We start from the raw sequence: 6,000 nt of genomic DNA, 5'->3' as shown, positions 1-6,000 counted from the left end.
CGGTATCATCTCTATATTAAACAGGTATGCGTCTAGGAGATCATCATCTACCTCGGTAGCTTTTTCGCCATGTAGTAGTCGAGAAAGGTGGTCTGCTCTTTGATGCGTTTTTCCTTTCTTAACTACTACCGTAAAATCAAACTCCAGTAACACAATGAACCATCTTACAATTCGTCCCGTGTTACAAGGTTTGTTTACTAAGTACAAGAGTGCCTGATGATCCACAAAGAATGTGAAGTTGTTCGCAGTAAGTAATGCCGAAATTTCTTTACCGCATATATCATACCCAATCCTTCTCTTTCAGTGGTAGTATAATTCTTTTCTGCACTGTTGAGTTGTCTACTAGCATAACTGATTGGAAAGTCTGTCTTACCCTCATCTGGTTGTGCTAATATACAGCCTATTGCAAATGCCGAAGCATCTACATGTACATGGAAGATCTTTGACCAATCTGGTGCTTTTAGAATTGGTGTAGATACCAGTGCATCTTTCAGTTTCTGGAATGACTCCTCACATTCATTTTTCCAAATGAAGAGCGTGATTAGACTATACAAGGGTTTTGCTATTACAGCGTACATGTAGATAAAACGTCGGTAGTATCCACAATGTCCCATAAATGATTGTACCTCTCGTACAGTGTTTGTTCTTGGAAATTCTATGATCACCTTAACCTTGTCTTCATCAGTGGTAATTCCATTAGCTGACACTATGTGGCCTAAGATTTTACCTTGTCGTACCATGAATACACATTTTTCTGGGTTGAGGCAAATCCTACACGTTCTGCATTTTTCGAATACCTTTCTTAGATGATCTATATGGTCTTCTCTCAAGTTGTCCATGTAAATATCCAAGAATTTTTGCAAGTATTCTTTAAAAGCGTGTGTCATTAATCTCTGAAATGTGGCTGGAGCATTGGTCAAGCCAATTGGCATTACCCTAAACGCATATATACCCCATTCTGTTGCAAATGCTGTTTTGTATTGATCTTCTAGTTTGACCCCCAATTGGTTATAACCAGAGAATCCGTCCATAAAGCTATAGGCTTGCTTGCCTGCCACTCATTCCAGAACGTGTTCAGTGATAGGAAGAGGGTAGTTGTCCCTTATTGTGGCTGCGTTTACCTTCTTGAGATTTACACACACTCGTAATTTCCCGTTTTTCTTGGGTACCACCACTATCGGGGACACCCAGTCCGTGTGCTCTATCTCATAAATAAATTCAGCCTCCATAAGTTTGTCTATCTCCTCTTTTATCCTTTTGGTGAATGTCTCATTATATGTGTATGGACTTTGTTTGCTTGGCTTTGCATCAGACTTCAGAGGGATTGAATGTTCACAAATGTTACGATCCACTCCCTTCAAATCTTCGTACAACCATGCAAATACATCTCAAAATTCCTTAAGTGTTTTGATCAGTAAGTCCTCTTCTTCTCGACTTAGATCTATGGCAATGTAATCAGGTCGCGGATTTTCTCCTGGCTCTGCTAAGTCTATTTTCTTGGCGTTCTCTGGCCCATCATAGGACTCGTTTGATTTAGGCTCCCTCATTGGTTGTTGAACCACCAATCTTATTTCCTGAATGGTGTACTTACAATAGTGAGGAGGTACATCTATCTTTTTACTCCCATCACTCTCGTTCATTCCATCGCTACTTTCCATTTCAGTTGTCCATACATTTTTAATTTTTTGTTTCAACTCATTGTATCTCGTTTTCCTTTCAATTTTCGTCATAATTCGGCTACCACAGACATTCAGTTTTTCTGTTGCAACTTTTTTTCTTGGTTTGCTGGTTTTCTTAGATTTCAACAGTCTGGATTTAAATCCTGAGTCAACAACCTTAAGAAATCTTCCTGACACTTTATCCTTGGCACAATCATCAGCATGAATGTTCATAAGGAAATGTGTCTTACCCTTAAACTCCGGCATGGGTCTCAACCTGGTTGGTGGACTGATATAGTGTCGTTTACTCTTGTATCTTTTTTGGCGTCTCTCACTTTGGTTTGGGAAATTGTAGAAGACGTCATTTTCTTGATCTTGATTGTCGTCTCCCTCCGTATTTTCCGACTTCTCGTCATCCGCGTTATCCTTGTTTTCACTTTGATCAGAAGAATCATAAAATTCTTCTCCTTCCTGCTTGATTTCTGTAGTGGGGATGTCCACATAGCCTCCTATCTTAATCTCAAGTTTCGTTTCTGTTTTATGGATCCTCATATTCTCAGTATCTCCATCGTTCTCGTCCTCCTCCACAATTTTGCTCAACATGTAGTATGGTATGATATTGTAGCCATTCTCATCACAAAATTTGGTGGGAGTGACTTCATTGACGCATACATCCAATGTAGCCAAAATTTGAGACCATTCTAGGGGTTCGAGCTTCTCTTCAGGAAAAGGTTCTCGTATATAGGCATCGTCTTCCAAGACCCTCTCCAGTGTCCTTTCATTTTTGTCAAATTCACTACATTGAGATGCCCCGCACATCCATATCTCCTTTTTCTTACAAAGCCACGCTGGGACTTCTGATCCACTAATGGTGGCTGAGTCAAATTCTTCCACAGGGATTCTCGTGACATCATGGTAGCTATGATTTTTCATGTTTACGCGTGTAGTAGTTTCAGCATGTCTTAGATACAAATAATCATACCCCCAGTCCTGTACCATTTTGAGTTGCCTCATGAACGGCCTACCAAGGATAATTTCATAGTTGCTCTTCTTGCCAAAATCTACTATGGCAAAGGTATGTTCGTACTCTATGCCACAGGAAGATACCACAATTGCCTCAAGCAATCCTATAGGCCTTTCTATGTGCCCATCCACCAGTTGCAATTTCATTCTAGTTGTTCGTATTGCTGGTTTTCCCCATTTTTCCCATAGCATTTTGGTCGCAATGGCAATGCCAGCTCCACTATCAAGTATTGCCTTAGTCTCTATGCCGTTATACTCAACTGGTAGGGTTGTGTTGCCGTCTTCACCTTCACAATACTCTCCTACCTTGTTGAGTGGCACTGGTCTAGTGTTGACTTTCTTCGGTTTTGTGTCATTAAGCTCGGTTTCGAAGAACTTAAGAGGCGTCCTTATGCCAAATGTTTCAAGACATTTGTCCACTTCCGTCCACATGCTTGACCTAATTTTTAACAATTCTGCCAATGTGATTGTACACTTGACCGGAGTGGTCAACAAGTCTGTCAGGATTTTAGTGTCCAATTGATTTGACCCGCCTATTCTTTGAGAAGGTACTCTTCGAATTTCTGACCTTGCCTCATAGTCCCCCATATATGATGGCAAAGTTCTGAGTGATTGTGGTCTGCTATCTTCGGATGCAACTGAACCATTATCCCCTTGAAATGATTTAACGTCCAAATCCCATGGAGGCTTATTCAAGTTCAGCTCCGAGAAAGGCGCTGACTCGACTGTTTTTGTCTCATATTTTTCTTGAGCTTTTCGCACCGTTTCCCATAGCTCTTCAGGCCAATTTTCTTCCACAATAGGGGAATATGGTGGAAAATCTTTTAGTGATTCATTAGTGCTATTAGGTACGTCTTTTGCATCCTCTACATCCGGCAAGGATTTAATGTTTTCTATCTTGTCGGGTATCCTTTGTTCGGTTTTGTGAGGTGTTTCATTGTTTGGTGGTTTGATTACTCTATCTCCTGCTTCCATAGGTGGAGGCTCCAATAAAGCTTGTGCAGTTTCAATTAGCTGTTTGCACATCTCTAGTCTCTGTTTTTCTATCTCTGGATATGGATATGTCATCCATCTTTGCTCTAGAGTCTGTCTGTTCTTCAATCTTGCTTCATATGCTTGCAAGATTGCATCTAAGGGTTCATTGATCTTATCTACCAATACCGACCCTCCTGAGCTTGCACTTCTTGGTCCTTTCGTTGATTTTAGAGAGTCAGACTCTCTTTGCTGTTTAAGTTGCTCTCGAGCTATCGTTAGCTCAGCTTCTACATCTTTTTATTTTCGCTCACGTCTAGCTTTCATTTTCGCTCTTCGTTCTTTCCAAGGACTATCACGACTGACGCTAGACTTGTCAGTCTTGATTTCTTCTTGATTTTCATCGTTACTCTTGGGATGATTGTCATTTTTCCTTGCTTGGGCTCTCGTCAAGACCTTAACAAGAATCGGAGTTTCGTTTTCTGACCCTCCACTGGAAGGTAGCGCTCCCAGCATATTCAAGGTAGTTTTTGCTCCTTTGCTTGGGTTTATAGGGCAATCAGGGATCAAGTGAGTAATTCCACACTCCGTGCAATATGTGTTGACCCTAATGATTTCGTCATGAGGGTAGTCCCTCAGCCAATGGTCTCCACCACACTTGTAGCATGGTCCTTTAGGCTGTTGAGGTGCTCTTGGAGCTCCTCTTTGTTGGTGTGCAATTCTTTTCCCGCTCATGCCTCCGTTGGCTATGAACAACAGTGTTCTTTCATCTAGGCTATATCGTCCTTCCCCCGCTGCCTGTGCAGCAGTTGGTGGTCCTGTATTTCCTATCATGCTCCATGGTTCTGGTGTAGAGGGTTCGTCTAGTGGATAATAGACAGAGTTCGCCGCATATCCATTGGGCTTGTCGTAGTATGCATGCATAGGTACCAAAGCCTTCTCATCCGACTCAGTTACTGTGGGTGTGTATCTTATGCCGACTGGTCGTAATCCTGGTAGGGGTGGTTGTTGTCCCAACACTGGTTGTGGTATTTTTGCACCTCCAGGTCGTGGTAGATTGCCAGTCTAATATCTAGGCATCGGTGGGATTTGAGGAGATGTTGCCTGAGCTTGCGGAGCATATGGTCGTTCTCTCACATATCCCTTGTTATAATAACACTCCTCCGTCCCATGGTTTGTCCATTTTTGTTCAATCGCACACCATTTTGGTTGTTTAGCTTGTGGTTTGGAATACAAGTTAATCTTTTTAAGCACCTCCTCTACGAGCTGCTCTTGGCTTACTGCTACTTCTCCTTTCAGTGTTGTCTTAGCAGACTTGCTTCCGCTTTGTTGCGAGCAAGAATCATCGTCAAGATCCTTGAACTCACCCTCTTTGTAGACCGCACAATTATCCACAAGGTATAGAGCTTCCTTGGTTAAATCATTCAACGTAGTGCTCCTTTTCATATGTAAGTCCTTTTGAAGATCTGCATTCCTTAGTCCTTGGATAAATATAAGCATAAGTCTAGACTGAGTTGGTAGTTCTTCCACAGGGCAGAACTTAACATATCTTTTTAATCGGAGGGCTGCCTTTCGCACAGACTCTCCATCTTTCTATTTGAATTTATGGATTTGCGAGACTGTATTATGATCTATCCCCCTTTGTAAGAATTCCTCGATAAACTCGTCAAACACTTCCTCCGTAGACTCAAAGTCTCTTCGCTCCACCGAGTCAAACCATGTAGCAGCATCATCCTCTAAGGTTAAACTGAATCCTGCAAATTGGGTAGGAAAGTCTAACACCTCTTCAGCTCTAATTACACGCACAAAGGCTTCTACATGGTCTCTCGGATCCCTGCTTCCCGTATATTTCTTGTTTACCCATTTTTGCACTTGAGAAGGTCTAATTCTACGATGGTCTACAAATCTCATCATGGGATCTCCCCGTCCTAGCCGATATACCTCCTCTGGTCTTCTGTAGTGGCCAGGTTCCTCTCCCAATGGTGCTCCTAATCCATAATTTCTAACAGTTCTCGTGAGAGATGGTTCATCTCTCCGAACTCGTTCTCGGGGTGTTCTTCCAAGCTCAGCTGACCCTTGAGTCTTTGGCTTACTCTCTCCTTGATACTGTGCATAGAGTGATGGTTCTTGTAGATCCCTTAATCCTCGTGCGGTTTGATAACCCTCTCGGGTTCGGTCTTGTTCTAATGTAGCACTCTGTCGAAGCCATGCCTACAATGATGGCTGAGTAGCTGGTTGGTCCTGGTAGTTGGACGTTGGTGGTCGGGTAGAATGTGAGGTAGCGTCATACTCTTCTGAAAAGGGATTAGTCGACTTGCTAGGGGTGTAGGTGGCTCTTGGTACTTCG

The sequence above is a fragment of the Adiantum capillus-veneris genome, chromosome 11 (genome assembly GCF_014529385.1).
Source record: "Adiantum capillus-veneris isolate H3 chromosome 11, ASM1452938v2, whole genome shotgun sequence".
Lineage (NCBI taxonomy): Eukaryota > Viridiplantae > Streptophyta > Polypodiopsida > Polypodiales > Pteridaceae > Adiantum > Adiantum capillus-veneris.
The sequence above is the reverse complement of the archived record's forward strand: the minus strand, read 5'-3'. Positions refer to the sequence as shown.